General features: G+C 35.1%; 1 long non-coding RNA gene across 1 annotated transcript in view; it reads right to left on the bottom strand.

Moving 5' to 3' along the window:
* Positions 1-12112, bottom strand: part of LOC126947554 (uncharacterized) — a 42042-nt gene extending 29930 nt beyond the window's left edge. Inside the window, exon 1 of the long non-coding RNA XR_007723124.1 lies at positions 11938-12112. This is a non-coding gene — a long non-coding RNA (uncharacterized LOC126947554). The remainder of the gene's footprint in view (positions 1-11937) is intronic.
* Positions 12113-17063: the final 4951 nt, after the last annotated feature.

The raw sequence follows: 17063 nt of genomic DNA, 5'->3' as shown, positions 1-17063 counted from the left end.
TTAAATTTATTTGCATATTAAGAAGTATGTGTTATGTGATTACTTAGTTGTTAATGTTATTACTCTAATTATCATATGATGATTTATTTTTATTACGAAAGATGATCATGGGTGGGGCAGGGAAATAAATATGGAGAAGAATAACAATATATATTTGCAAAATGTCTTATGCTTCCTAGCCTGCCTGCTGCTGCCAGCGCCTGTGTGCACCATCCAGAAGCCTAAAGATAGGCCTGGCCCATATGCTGCTGGCTCTGCTGGCACCTGGACGCATCTTCTAGAGACCTGGCGATTCATCTCTGCCACCTGCCACCACCAGTGCCTGCATGCACTATCCAGGAGCCTGAGGACAGGTCTGCCCTGCTCCCAGTGCCTGTGTACATCTTCCAAGGAGCTGCCATACCTGCCATTGTGGGCACCCATGCACACTGTCTGGGGCCTGAGGGTGGTCTATCCCACCTACTGCCACTGCCCATGCACGCTGTGTAGGGGGCCTACCAATTGACCAGCTCTGCCTGCCACTACTGGTGCACATGCAAGCCATCCAGGGGCCTAAAGATGGGTCTAACCCAACTGGTCATTCATCCTTGCACATACCTCCTGAGAGCCTAAAGAGCAGCCTGCTAAGCTTACTGCCAATACCACTGGTACCCACTCATGCATGCCACCCAGGGACCTGGGGACTGACTTACCCAGCTGGCTGTTACCACTGCTGGCCCCCATGTATGCCACTCGGAATCCAAAGGTTAATCTTCCTTCACTCACTATTGCCACTCCAATATCATGCACACCACCTAACGGTCTGAGGACCTACCCACCTGACCCACTGCTGCCACTGCTGGCACCTGAGCATGCTTCCTGGAGGCTTGAGGACCAACTCACCTGAATCCTCCACTGCTGGTACTTACATATGTCACCTAGTGGCCCAAATTCTCAATTCTTGCAAGAGACATAGACAGTCTGAGATAGGAAGCTCAAAATTCCCAAATAGACTCAATTCAAAAAGGTCTTCTCCAAAGCACATTATAGGCAAACTATCAAAATTCAAAGACAGACAATTCTAAAAACAAGAGAAAAGAGTCCAGTCATATATATGGAGATTCCCATCAGACTAACAGCTGGTTTCTCAAAGGAAAACTTATAGGTCAGGAGAGAATAGGATGATATATCCAAATTGCTGAGAAAAAAATGCTGCCAACCAAGAAAACTTTTACTCAGGAAAGCCATCCTTAAAAAATGCAATGAAATATTTTCCATATAAACAAAGACTGAGAGAATTCATCATCACTAGACTGGCCCTGCATGAAATGCTCACAGAGGTACTATATTTGGAAGTGAAAGGATGATATTTGCCGTAATGAAAACACACAAAGATGAAACTCACTGATATAGGGGTCAAACGTTATCAAGTGGGGTTTATCCCAGGGATGCCAGAATGGTTCAAAACACACAAACTAATAAAGGTAATACATCACATCAACAAAATGAAGGACAAAAAATATGATTATTTTAACAGATACAGAAAAAGCATTTGATAAAATTCAACATCCTTTCATGATAAAAATTCTCAACAAATTATGCCTAGAAGGAACACATTTCAATATAATAAAGTCCATTTTTGATAAACCCACACCTAACATCATACTGAATGGGGAAAAGATGAAAGCCTTTCATCTAAAAATTGGAACGAGACAAAGATCCCCACTTTCATCACTCTAAAACTTAATACTGGAAGCCCGCACCAGAGCAATCAGGCAAGAGAAGAAAAATGAAAGACATACACATTGAAAAAAGAGGAAGCCAAATTGTCCTTCTTGGTAGAGAGCACAATTTTATATGTAGAAAAAACTAAAAACCCCAGCAAAAACCTCTTAGAACTGACAAATTTGGTCAAGTTGCGGGATGCAAAACTAACATACACAATTCAGTAACAGTTCTATACACCAATAACAAATTAGCTGGAAAAAAAAAAAATCAAGAAAGTTGAACCTGGGAGGCAGAGGTTGCAGTGAGCTGAGATCGTACCACTGCACTCCAGCCTGGCCACAGAGTAAGACTCCATCTCAAAAAAAAAAAAAAAAAAAAAAAAAGAAAAAAAGAAAAATCAAGAAAGTGATTTCACCTAAAATAGCTACAAAAAAACTCTAGGAACAAATTGAACCAAGGAGGTGAAAGAATTCTACTATGAAAACTATGAAACACTGATGAAAGAAATTGAAGAGGCCACACACAAAGAATATAAATACATCCCATGATCATGAATTGTAAGAATTAATTTAATGAAAATGGCTAAACCACCCAAGTCAGTCTAGAGATTTAATGTAATCCCTATCAAAATACTAATGCCACTGTTTACAGAAATAGAAAATACAATCCTAAAATTTTTGTGAAACCACAGAAAACCACTAACACTCAAAGCAATTCTGAGCAAAAAGAATAAAGGTGGAAGTATCAAATTATCTGGCACCAAAATATAATATAAAGCTATCATAATCAAAAGTATGATATTGATATAAAACAGACACATTGACCAATGGAACAGAATAGAAAATCCAGAAATAAATTTCTACGTTTACAGTCAACTGATTTTTAACGAAGGTACCAAGAACATACATTGTGGGAAGGACAATCTTTTTAATAAATGGTCCTGGGAAAAGTGGATATCCATATGCAGAAGAATAAAACTAGATCTCTGTCTCTCGTCATATACAAAAATCAATTCAAAATGAATTAGAGACTAAAATGTAAGACCAAAATGTATAAAACTACTAGAAGAAATCATAAAACACTTCAGGACATTGGTCTAGGCAAAGATTTTATGGCTAAGACTTCACAAGCACAAGCAACTAAAGCAAAACTGGACACATGGGATTATATTACAGTAAAAAACTTCGGCATAGCAGAGGAAACAATCAACAGAGTGAAAAGACGACCTGTAGAATGGAAGATAATATTTGCTAACTATGTATCCAACAAGCTGCTAATATTCAGAATATACACGAAAGTCCAACAACTCAACAGTAAAAAAAAAAAAATCTCATCAAAAAGTGGGCAAAGGATCTGAATAGACTTTTCTCCAAAAACACACAAATGACTAACAAGATTATGTAAAAATGCTCAATATCACATTATCAGAGAAATGCAAATAGAAACTACAATGAAATATCACCTTACCTCGGTTAGAGTGGCTATTATCAAAAACATGACAAATGCCAGTGAGGTTACAGAGAAAAAAGAGTTCTTGTCAGCTTTGTCAAAGATGACAAGGTATCAGACGGTTGTAGATGTGCAGCCTTATTTTTGAGCTTATATCAGAATACAGTGTCTTCTCCTTAATTTTTTAGAATAGTTTCTGTACCAGCTCTTCTTTGTATACGTAGTGACTGTTTTTGTACCAGTACCATGCTCTTTTGGTTACTGCAGCCCTGTAATATAGTTTGAAGTTGGGTAACATCAGACCTCCAGCTTTGTTCTTTTTGCTTAGGATAGGCTTGGCTATTTGGACTCTTTTTTGGTTCCATACGAATTTTAAAATAGTTTTTTCTAGTTCTGGAGGAATGTCACTAGTAGTTTCATAGAATAGCATTGAATCTGTAAATTGTTTTGGGCAGCATACCCATTTTAATGATATTGATTCTTCCTATCTATGGGCATGGAATATTTTTCCATTTGTTTGTGTCTTCTCTATTTGAGCAGTGTTTTGTAGTTCACACTGTAAAGATTTTTCACCTCCCTGGTTAGTTGTATTCCTAGGTATTATTTTTTTGTGTGGTGATTGTGACTGGGATTGCCTTTCTGATTTGACTCTCAATTTTTCTGCTGTTGGTGTATAGGAATGCTAGTAATTTTTGTACATTGATTTTGTATCCTGAAATTTTACTGAAGTTATTTATCAACTGGAGGAGCTTTCAGGATGAGACTAGGGGGTTCTCTGGGTATAGATTTAGGTTATCTGCAAATAGACATAATTTGACTTCCTGTCTTCCTATTTGGATGTCTTTTATTTCTTTCTCTTGCCTGATTGCTCTGGCCAGGACTTTCAATACTATGTTGAATAGGAGTGATGATAGAGGGCATCCTTGTCTTTTGCAGGTTTTCAAGGGGAATGCTTCCAGCTTTTGCCCATTCAGTTGATGTTGGTTGTGGGGGTTGTGGGTTTGTCATTGATGGCTCTTGTTATTTTGAGGTATGTTCCTTCAATAATTAGTTTATTGAAAGTTTTTAACATAAAGCAGTGTTGGATTTTATTGAAAGACGTTTCTGTGTCTATTGAGATAATCATGCAGTGTCTGTCTTTAGTTCTGTTTATGTAATGAATCACATTTATTGATTTGTGTATGTTGAACTAACCTTGTATCCCAGGAATGAAGCCTACTTGATTATGGTGGATTAGCTTTTCAATGTGCTACTGGATTTAGTTTGCCAGTAGTGTGGTGACGATTTTAGCATCAATGTTCATCAAGGATATTGGCCTGAAGTTCTGTTTTTCTGTTGTGCCTATATCAGTTTTGGTATCAAGATGATGCTGGCCACATAGAATGAGTTGGGTTGGAGTGTCTTCTCCTAAATTTTTTAGAATAGTTTCTGTAGGAATAGTATCAGCTCTTCTTTGTACATCTGGTAGAATTCAGCTGTAAATCCATCAGGTCCAGGCATTTTTTGACTGGTAGGCTATTTATTACTGGTTCAATTTCAGGACCTCATTATTGTTCTATTCAGGGAATCAATTTCTTCCTGGCTCAGTCTTGGAAAGTGTATATATCCAGGAATTTGTCCATCTATCTTAGATTTTTTAGTTTGTGTGCGTAGAGGTGTGTGTAGCAGTTTGGGATGGTTGTTTTTATTTCTTTGGGTCGGTAGTAACATTCCCTTCATCATTTCCAATTGTGCTTATTTGGGTCTTCTGTCTTTTCTTATTTATTAGTCTAGCCAGTGGCCTACCTACTTTATTAATTTTTTCAAAAAACAACTCCTGGATTCATGGATCTTTTGAATGGTTTTGCATGTCTCGATTTCCCTTCGTTCAGCTCTGATTTGTGTTATTTCTCAACTTCTGTTAGCTTTAGGGTTGATTTGTTCTTGCTTCTTTAATTTTTTCAGTCATAAAGTTAGGTTATTAACTTGAGATCTTTCTAACTTTTTGATGTGGGTATTTCGCACTATGAATTTCCCTCTTAATACTGCCTTAACTGGGTCCCAGAGATTATGGTACATGTATCTTTGTTCTCATTATTTTCAAAAAGTTCTTGATTTCCCCCTTAATTTTATTATTTACCCAAAAGCCATTGACAAAAACAAGTAATGAGGAAAAGACTCCCTATTCAATAAATGATGCTGGGAAAACTAGCTAGCCATATACAGAAAATTGAAGCTGGACATCTTTCTTACACCATATGCAAAAATCAACTCAAGATATATTAAAGACTCAAACCGTAAAAGCCAAAACTATAGAAAGCCTGGAGGACAACCTAGGCAATACCATTCTGGACACAGGAACAGGCAAATATTTAATGATGAACATGCCAAAAGCAATCACAACAAAACAAAAGATTGACAAGTGACATCTAATTAAACTTAAGAGCTGTTTCACAGCAAAAGAAACTATCGACAGAGTAAACAATGTACAGAATGACAAAAAATATTTGCAAATTACGCATCTGACACAGGTGCAAGATCCAGCATCTATAAATAACTTAAACAAATTTACAAGAGAAAAACAAACAACCCCATTAAAATTGGGCAAAGGACATGAAGAGACACTTCTTAAAAGAAGACATGCATGCAGCCAACAAGCATATGAAAAAAAAAATCACTGATTATTAGCGAAATATACATCAAAACCATGATGTGATACCATCTCACGCCAGTCAGAATGTCTATTACTACAAAGTCAAAAGCTGACAGATGCTGGCAAGGTTGTGAAAAAAAAGGGAAAGTTATATATTAATACTATTGGTGGGAGTGCAAATTAGTTCAACCAAAAGGGAACACTTATATACTACTGATGGAAGTGTAAATTAGTTCAACCATTGTGGAAAGCAGTATGGTGAGTCCTCAAAGAGCTAAAAGCAGAACTACCACTTGATCCAGCAATCCCATTGCTGGATATGTACCCAGGGGAATATAAATCATGCTACCATAAAGGCACATGCACATGAATGTTCATTGCATCACTATTCACAATAGCAAATACATGGAATCAACCTAAATGTCCTTCAATGATAGATTAGATAAAGAAAATGTGGTACATATACACTATGGAATACTATGCAGCCATAAAAAGAATGAGATTATATCTTTGCAGGAACATAGATGGAGTTGGAGGCTATTATTCTTAGCAAACTAATGCAGGAACAGAAAACCAAATACCATATTTTCTCACTCATGAGGTAGGAGTTAAATAATAAGAACTTATGAACATAAAGAAAGAAACAACAGACACTGGGATCTACTTGAGTGGGGAGGCTGGGAGGAGGGAGAGGAGCAAAAAAGATAACTATCGGGTACTGGGCTTAATACCTTGGTGATAAAATAATCTGTACAATAAACCCCCATGGCACATGTTTACTGACATAACAAATCTTCACATGTACCCCAAACCTGAAATAAAAGTAGAAAACAAAAGGAACTCTTATGCATTGTTGATGAAAATGCAAATTAGTATAGGCATTGTGGAAAACACTTTGGAGATTTCTAAGAGAACTAAAAATAGAACTGCCATATGACTCAACAATCCTACTACTGAGTATTTATTAAAATGAGAAGAAATCAATATATCAAAAAGATACCTGTACCCCTCACCCTATGTTTGTTGAATCACGATTCATAATAGCCAAGATATAGAATCAACCTAAATCTATCAATGGATGAATGGATTTTAAAAATGTAGTATATGTACATTATTCATCCATTAAAAAAAATGAAGTGCTCTGATTTTCAGCAACATGGGTGGAGCTGAAGATCACTATGTCAAGCAAAATAAGCCAGGACTAGAAAGACAAATATTGCATTTTCTCACTCATACATGGGAGCTGACAAAGTTGATCTCCTGGAGTCAGAGAATAGAATGATGGTCACCAGAGGTTGGGAAAGACGAGGGCTTGGGGATGAACAAGAGTTGGTTAACGAATACAAACAGAGTTAGATAGAAGAAATAAGTTCTAATGTTCAATAGCACAGTTGGGTTCCTATAGTTAATAATGATATGTAATAATTCATAATAGCTAAAAGAGAATATTTGAAGTATTTCTAACACAAAGAGAAGATAAATGTTTTAGGTGCTGGATATCCTAGTAACCCTGATTTAATCGTTACACCTTGTATGCATTTATCAAAACATCACATGTACCCCCATGAAATGTATAATTAGTATGTATTAATAAAAAGTTTTAAAAAATCAGCTTAGAATTTCTACTACATAACATTAAAATGTATCACTTAAAAAGGTTTGTATTTCTACTAATTTTATGTGCATTTAAAATTTATGTATTGTTAATATTTAGCTACTTACTCAAATATTTAAAATTTTTGAAGAAATGCAAAAATTGCCTAAGTGTTAAGATCTCTGAGAAATTGTAGGAAAAATGCTAATGAGACATTAGAGATGAGCTCACACAGGCTGGGAGATTGAAATGGAGCTCTAGAACAAAAGAAGTCAGAGAAGGAAGAAGAAAGGGAACTTCTGAAAATGAGAAGAGTAAAATGTCAAAGGGCTCATCAAAGAGAAGTTCCAGATATAAATACTTAACTAGCTGAAAACAATGAGGGTATGTGTAACGTATAAGATGAGAGTACTATTCTGTGGACTACATTTCATGACACTGGGAACAAAAGTTAAGTGCTTCAAAGAAATATATTAAATGTGGCCATGGTAGGATATTTCACTGAAACATCTACTTAGTTATGAGCACCATTTTCACTGCTACATGAGAAGTAAAAATGAATCTAGACAATTTATATACAACAGAGCAAATGAATTACTGTCTACACTTACTAACAAACCACGTGACTTTCTTGAGTTTAGCAATTGTTCCAATTAAGTGTTGTTGCTATGATTATTGTTTCCCACAAAATATTAAATAAAAATAAAATAATAAAAAATGCATTATGTTATTAAATAGTCTTACCCCTATTTCACTTTTACATCTTCCCCATAAGGTAAAGAGAAGAGGTATTATCCTCGATCTACAGAGAAGAGATTGAGCAACTTAAAGACACTTAGATCATTCAGATACTTTTAAAATTCCTGGTCCAGAGCTCTCTTCCATGTTTAAAATCTTACCCATACTCGCAGCATCAACTTTCACTATATTTAGATTGTCATTTCTATTTCCACGTGTACCTCCTCATATTTCTAAGATATTTCCACTATGTGTCATTGCATCATCCCCAACTCCACATGCCTTACACAAACTTGCCATCTTTTCCTTGTAGCAGATCCATTAGCATTTTCTTCCTTCATTTACATCTGTCAAAAGCACAGTTACACTCTCACAGAAATTTGGAGTCTATTTAACTGCTCCCCTTTCTTTGATATCCTGTATTACAGTTTATCAATACCCGTTTCTTTCGATTATTCCTCTCTGGTGGTTTCCTTAAAACTTTCTCCAGTATTGTCCTCTAGACAAGTCTTTCACAATAGCTCTTAGTTCTCTCATTCATTCTATACTTGGCCAGATTAATCTTTAGAAAATTCACTTTCTATATGTCACAGATAGGGGGCAGAATGAAGCCTAAGGATTGATACCGAAGGAGGATCTCAGATCTCATTAGTGTTATCTTTTGGTCACAGAAGGTTGGGAGATAATGGGACTGGGTTGACCAAGAGAAATTATAATCATGAATCAAGCAAAGAGAAGATAATGCTCATCTGGACAAGCAAGGTCCTCAAATATCTGACTTCTCCTGAGCTATTTTGACTTATCTTTTATTACCTGCAATATAAAATTCTTTCTTCTGCACAGCTAGTTCTTTCAGTAAAATCAGAACATGCTGTGCTTATTTCTGCCCTGTGCTTTTGCTTGTATTGCTTTGTAATCATTCAAGAATGCACTCAACAAATATTTATTGAGCACCTTCAAGACTCTGGAAATACAAAAATGAAGATCCTGCTCTGCCCTTTAGTAGTTTATAAGGATGTAAGGAGAGTGTGTTGGGAGTGGGAGGGAAGGGGAGAAGGAGTAAGCAATTTAGCAACAAGTGCCATTGCTTGGAAAGCATTAGATGGGAACCTAAAGAAGCTAGTAGCTCTAGAGTGACATTTGAACTGATCCTCTTCTTCCCCTCAATTTTTTTCAGATCCTATTCAAGTGTCCACATAATGCTACTATTCCTCTCAAATGCCCATGACCTTTATTGAGTTGTTAACCTACATTTTTCACCTTCTGAAACTCCTTTGGAAATTACTGTTATTATCTCTGGTTTTGCCATTAATCATCATCTGTTTCCTGTGTAGTCTCCTGGATTCCTCCAACCATATCATCAACTGCTAAGTGCCAGGGATCATGTTTTACACTTTTTAGTATCCACCTGCAGACATAGAAACTAAATTCATGTTTTAAAAGATTTCTTTCAATCCTTTGTGTACATACAAACTTTCATGTTTAAGAACTCTTAAAGCAGTCACATGTTAGTGTCTACAAGCTCTAGTGATCAAAATAAAATTTTCAGAGAGAAGAATGTAGTTTAGTACAGTTATAATTCCTAAAGAAATGTGTCATTAAATAATTTTACTTACATATCTGCTGATCCTAAGCTGATTATTATGTTGGTAATGATTCTGTTATTTAGTGCTCAGGGAGAAATGTGCAAATGTTTGAAAGAAGCACTGCAGGCAAGAGAAAAGTGATGATGTATGGTCAGCAATATATGCTGTGTTATTACAACCAACATGTTGGGTACAATGTTTATTGATTTTTTTAATCCTTAAGTAGGACTTCTGGTCTATAAAATATTTAATATTGTTTCCCAGGATCAACTTTCCTTGAACAAACATAGATGACTGCTCTTCCCTGACACTTTTTCATCAATGATTACCAGACTGGCACCACGGCGTACCCTCTTTCCTTCTTCCCTGAGTAGGTAAGGAAAGCTTGAACTGTGATTATTTTTATTTCAGTCACTTAAAACAAACAAGAAAGACAGATGCAACTGGATCAAATTGAGGGATTTTATAGCAGAGGAAGTGTGTATGCCTGAAAATAAATTAACCATTCAAAATAGACTCCATTTGCTACTTAGGGACCATTCAATCCATATATCTAGATTTGAATTTTCCAGATTAAATGCCCAATTTAATAACCATCCTTTTTTTTAAAAAAAAAAGTGAAGCTAATAATATTTTAAATTTTTAACACTGAGGAATTCCCTGTTTCTTCAAGTAAAAAAAAAATCATACACTAAAATTTAAGCAGAACACTATTGTTACATTCTACATAATACTTTTAAGGCATTTGAGAATATATAAATTTCCTCTCTGCAAACAGTTATATCTCAAGATCATTATGCATGAACACTAGTAAAACTTGAACTCATTAAAGTAGAATGAGTTTATACTTTACTGGTTACCAATTTAGGGATTTAAATTTATAAATGATTTTCTTAATAGACTTTCTATTTGACTTAAGGAACAGATGAAAAAACAATGAAATAGTTCATGTAGCACTTTTAAATTATTAGAGAAAATAACATCATGTTTTATAGAAGACATTTATAAGTTGTAAAAAAGCTCATAGAGGAAAAAATGAAAATATTTATAAAAACTCAATAGATGATATTCTAGTTTTATTGTGCATCACATTATTTTAAGATTACTCAAATAATTTGTATGTCAGAATAATTTGTATGTCAGAGAAGTTGCTTTGCGTATGGGTTATAAAAGGTGTAATTTCAAACACTTTATTCTGGTAATATGCGTTAAACAAAGGATTCAAAATGTAACATTACAAATATTGAAGTCTAGTGTTATGACTCACTTGGCATTGTTCCATTTCATAAGAAAACGCATACAAATATAATCAGTGGTATATTAGATATGACTTAGCAGATTGGAGACAACTTCTAAATATATATTTTCATTTCAGTATGTATATACATTTCATAAATATACATATTCATCTAGCATTTGCTTCTCCACAACAATCATTGTATTTGTTCCCCTGCTGCCTTTTTATGGTGAAGTTAATAACAAGTGCTCTTCTCTGTTGCCTTGGATTACTTGAATAAAAGCCTTTTATACAATCAGGGTCGGCCCCTCAGTTTAAGCTAATATTGTTGTGTGATTTCAGAGAAATAATTTTGGTTTGGGGGTTTATTTAGCTGAATTTTTATGGTGATTTTTAACAAAATACATTCGTTTCTTTAGCTTTTGAATATGGATTCAAATATCAGCTAAATATTCAAGATAAATCAGAGAGCAATAATTTTAAAGAATGGGAAAGCAAGATTGCTCAAATAAACCTATTCTGAAATGTATTTGTCATGTGTTGACACTTCTACTAGAAGAGGTGATCAATTCCTTAATAACATGGGTTTATTATTGGTTCCAGTCCCTGATTGTTACAGATAGTAAACAATGGGATGCTCAAGAAACATCTTGGAATAAAAATTTAACTTTTATTGTCAAACGCATTTTTACCTAATGCAACAGGAAGTAAAAGATTAAAGGATTAACATCAGTTTGAGGGTCTCAGTAATTAACACATTTGATTGCCTTTAGCTTTTCTTATGCTTTTTATTACATGTATGTATATATGGCAAAAACACTTTTGGATACTTTACCAATTGCTCATATGCCATTTCTTGTTTTGATACTACAGCTAAGTCATATTTCCCTATTGAGAAGTGGGAAAAGTTAGGCCAATATGCCAATAGAAATATCTGTGATAACACTACTCCTTTAAAAATCATTCTACTGATTTTTTTTAAAAAATGACTTACCTCACTATGTCTGTGTGATATTCAAAGTTAAAGCTCATTTCTTTTTCCAGGTTGTGGGGAGGCTTCTGTGCTGACTCTCTTCTGGCTTATTCATGAAAACGTCCTAAGCAGAGGAACGAGAGGCAGTGAGTAAAACAAACATAGAAACCCAGGAGAAAAGATATGCCCTGGAGACCTGTGCTAATGGCAACGAAGGGAAGGAAAGGCTCCTCCTCTGACACTTTCCCCATGTTAGCATGGATAGCTCGCAGATCCCCCTTTCAGATACCAAAATTGTACTTTAACCCAGAAATGTTTAGTCCAGAAATGTACTGAAACTAAATTTCCCTCTGCGTAAACAAGGCGTGTCATACACTTGCATATCAATATAGCATATAATATGCAAAGATAATGTCGCTTCTTGACATCTCTGATACATAGAGTTATACCACGGCATAGAAATTTAATCTGCTGTTATTTTAGTAACTGTTTAAAATGGTTTTCAACTCAAGTAATAGAACAGAGTTGTTTTTAAAAAAGCCCATTTTTATAGCAATTTCTGGCTAAAAGGCCTGAAAAAAAAATCATGCTAGCAATGTATAGCTGGTTCTGAGGGGAGATTAACCAGTCAGGAAAACATGAGTAGTTTCGCTGCTTTGAAATGATTGGCATTTTTGATGTCTCTATCCATGCGCAATAAGATGAAAAATTAATATTTTCAGAATAGAATGCCCAGAAATAAATTCACATAAATATACTCAACTGATCTTTGACAAAGGAGCAAAGGCAATACAATGAAGAAATGATAGTCTTTTCAACACATAGTGCTGGAACAACTGCATGTCCACATGAAAAAAAAAAAAAAAAAAAAAGGATCTAGATACAAACCTTACATCTTCTAAAAAAATTAACTCAAAATCAATCACAGACCTAAATGTATAACATTTAATTCCAAAACTTCTAGAAGATAACATAAAAAACAATCTAGTGACCTAAGGTTTGGCAAGGACTCTTTAGAGACAAGACCAAAGATGCAATCCATGAAAGAAAGAATTGATAATCTGGACTTTATTAAAATTAAATATTTCTGCTCTATGAAAGACACTGACAAGAGAGTGGAAAGAGAAGCCACCTAGTGGGAAAAATATTTGTAAAAGAAATATCTGTTATAGAATTGTTACCCAAATTGTACAAAGAATTATTTAAATCAACAATAAAAATAATATGATTAACAAAAGAGACCAAAGACCTTAACAGACACCTCACCAAAGAAGATATACTTACGACAAGCATATGAAAAGATGCTCCACATCATATATCATCAGAGAAACACAAATTAAAACATCAGTGAGCTACCACTACAAACCTATTAGAATGGCCAAAATCCAGAACGCTGACAACAGCAAATATTGGTGGGAATGTGGAGCAACAGGAACTCTCACTTACTGCTGATGGTAATGCAAAATAGCACAGCCATGTGGGAAAACAGTTGGGTAGTTTCTCACAAAACTAAATATATTCTTACCATGTGACTCACAAATTGTGCTTCTTGATATTTAACCCAAGGAGTTGAATCTTATGTCTACACAAAAACCTGCACATGGATGATTACAGCAGCTTCATTTATAATTGCCAAAAACTTGAAAGCAACCAAGATGTCCTTTACTAGGCAAATGGATAAACTGTGGTACATCCAAACAATAGAATATTATTCAGCATTAAAAGGAATTCAGCTGTCAAGCCGTGAAAACATGTGGAGGAACCTTAAATGCATATTACTAAGTTTAAAAATCCAATCGACAAAGACCACATACTGTTTGATTCCAACTATATGACATTCTGGAAAAGGCAAAACTATGCAGGCAGCCAAAAGATCAGTGGTTGCCAGGGGTCAATGGGGAGGGTGGGATGAATAGGCAGATCCCAGAGGAATTTAAGGCAGTGAAACTACTCTGCGTGACAGCTTGATTGTGAATACATTTCATTATTAATGTGCCCAAACCCATAGAATGTACAACGCTAAGAGTGAACCTTAATGTAACTACAGATTTGGGATAATAATGAGTTCTCATTTAAGCCTTTTTTTTTTTTTCTTTGTGGCTCACTAAAATGTCTCGGGTTCACCTTGTATCTTACCTGTTCAAGATTTGGAGTCAGTCATTATTTTTAGACACTATTCCTTTTAGAGAGGAGTGGCAGTTTGAAATGAAGTTCTGAGTGCTAGGTATTTTCACTCCTACGAGGATAGTATTGCTTCTAGGCCACTTCAGTAGACAGAGCCAGGAAATAAATTGCTAAAAATTATAAATTTCTGTTGATATTTAGGGGTTAAAGTTAATATAAGGAGATTTTTATTACTTTTTAATTTTAGATTTGTATCTATTTTTAACATGGAAAAATCATTTTATAGTAACAATATATTTATTTTAAATTACTTATTCTACAATATTCACAAGTGGTTTCAAATTATAATACCAGTATATTACTATTATAAATTTAAGTATAGATTTTGAAGTTTTCTCTGTAGTTTAAATTTTTTTGTTAAATTTTTTTGTCTGTAGAAAGTATTCTATAAAGGATAGAAATTTAGAACACTGTACTCAAAACTTATTTGAAATAATACTTCTCTCTGTGTAGCTATATTATAAATTTGATGTATTGACTTATCTGTATCTGTATTATTAATTGTTATTGTTCTTTTCTCCTTTAGTTTTACATTAGCATATATAGTCTTGATTAAAATCAAAAGTAAGTAAAAATTATACTCAAAGTAATATGGTTTTCATTCCTATCTGCTCCACCCCATTTCTACATCCATACATAGGTAACGAATTTCATTACTTTCTGGTTTATCTTTCCTTTGTTTATTTTAGAAACACTAGGCAAATATGTATGTAGGTAGATTAATTCATATTTCATTTTCATGCCAAATTTCACATTTTATATAAAATCCAGAGTCACTAAATTTTGTGTAAGAATAAATCAATGTCTTGATTTTTTCTACATATTTCCTATAAATCATTTTATCTTAATACATAGAAATTTTCCTTATTCTTTTTCATGACTCTATAGCATTGACCTATTATTGCACCACTGTCTATTCAATATATCCCTTATAAATTAATTTTGCACCTACAAATGAGGTCTAATGCATATGTTGTATGTATTTGAGGAGTTAAGTTCTAGCATCCATTTATAAGAAGTTCTGTCTGCAACATTACCAACAAAGTGTTTTTTCAAACTTTTGAATTTCTGCTAATCTTAAAAATACCAATGACATAGTAATACGAATTTGAATTTCTCTCATTATCAGTAATATTAATCCTTTCTTGTTTAGTGGCCATTTTCCTTTTTCTTTCGGTTTCTGTGATTGGTTTATTAATGTCTTTTTTTTTTTTTTTTTTTTTTTTTTTTGGAGATAGAGTCTCGCTTTGTCACCCAGGCTGGAATGCAGTGGCGCGATCTTGGCTTACTGCAACCTCTGCCTGCTGGGTTCAAGCAATTCTCCTGCCTCAGCCTCCCGAGTAGCTGGGACTACAGGTACCTGCCATTACGCACGGCTAATTTTTGTTTATTAGTAGAAATGGGGTTTCACCATGTTGGCCAGGCTGGTCTTCAGCTCCTGACCTAAAGTAATCGCCTGCCTTGGCCTCCAAAGTGTTCGAATTACAGGCGTGAGCCACCGCGCCTGGCCTATTAATGTCTTTTGAGTTAGGTACTGAAACTTTTTTTTCAATTTTGAAAACATTTAAGAAAATTACACTCTACTTCTTGAAGGGAGAGCATCAAGGAATTGGTGGATATATGTTAAAACCACCATATTAATTTTTTAAAATTTCATAAATACACGTTTCAGACATGAAAATATCCTCTTTCTCTTTAAAGTTTTAACCACTTATTTTAGCATTTGCCAGTGGATCTTGCCTGTACCAATTATCATGTGATGTTCTAAGGTACTTTTTCTTTTTCCCATTCCTTCTACATTTGTTCTTGGGGATTCTTCTGTAAAAAAAAATTGTTCCTTGAAACTCATTTAGTTATTTATTGGGACGTTTACTTTTATAAACATAGACTAACAGGTTTCTCTTTTATTATTTTACTTATAATCTGACATTATTTTTATTTATTTGGTTGCTCAAATAGTTTCAGACCATTGGGAGTTCTTTCACACCGGCTCCTGTATTTTTTCATTTACTATGTATTTTCTAGCACTACAGAATACATTGCTCTACTTGTGTTTTGCCTGCCATGTTTCATGAGCACATAGACGTGCAAAAAACTTTTTTTATTTTGAAATATTTGTATGCTTACAGAATATTTACAAAGATAGTGTGAAGTTTTGTTCTGTTTTTGTTATGTTTTGTTTTGTTTTTTGAGGCAGGGTCTCACACTGCCTCGTACAGTGTCAGGGTCTCACGCTGTGGTCATAGGGTGGCACGACCACAGATCACTGCAGCCTCGGCCTCCTGGGCTCAAGTGATCCTCTCACCACAACGTTTCAAAGAGTTAGGATTACAAGCATGAGCCACCGTGCCCAGCCTCGAGTTTTAATATATCTGTCATTCGGCTCTTCCTAATGGTAACATCTTATGTAACCATAGTATAATTGTCAAAGCAAAGCAAATAGTTCCTCCATCTTTTCTTTTTTCTTTCTTTTTTTTTTTTTTTGAGACGGAGTCTCGCTCGTGCCCAGGCTGGAGTGCAGTGGCCGGATCTCAGCTCACTGCAAGCTCCGCCTCCTGGGTTTACGCCATTCTCCTGCCTCAGCCTCCCAAGTAGCTGGGACTACAGGCGCCTGCCACCTCGCCCGGCTAGTTTTTTTTTTTGTATTTTTAGTAGAGACAGGGTTTCACCGTGTTAGCCAGGATGGTCTCGATCTCCTGACCTCGTGATCCGCCCGTCTCGGCCTCCCAAAGTGCTGGGATTACAGGCTTGAGCCACCGCGCCCGGCCCATCTTTTCTTATCATTTATGAACTGGACACTTTTGAAGAGTACTGGCAAGCTGCTTAGTTCACAGAACCACTACCCTCAATGGGGTTTATATGATGTTTTCTCTTCTTCAACTGAGGTTAAGTGTTTTGAGGAAAAATACTATAGGAGTACTGAGTTGCATTTTTTAAAACCTGTTTAAGTCCCAGTTTTCTTA

The sequence above is a fragment of the Macaca thibetana genome, chromosome 2 (assembly GCF_024542745.1).
Source record: "Macaca thibetana thibetana isolate TM-01 chromosome 2, ASM2454274v1, whole genome shotgun sequence".
Taxonomy (NCBI): domain Eukaryota; kingdom Metazoa; phylum Chordata; class Mammalia; order Primates; family Cercopithecidae; genus Macaca; species Macaca thibetana.
Note: the sequence above shows the minus strand (reverse complement) of the source record. Positions and strands in the feature narration are given on the sequence as shown.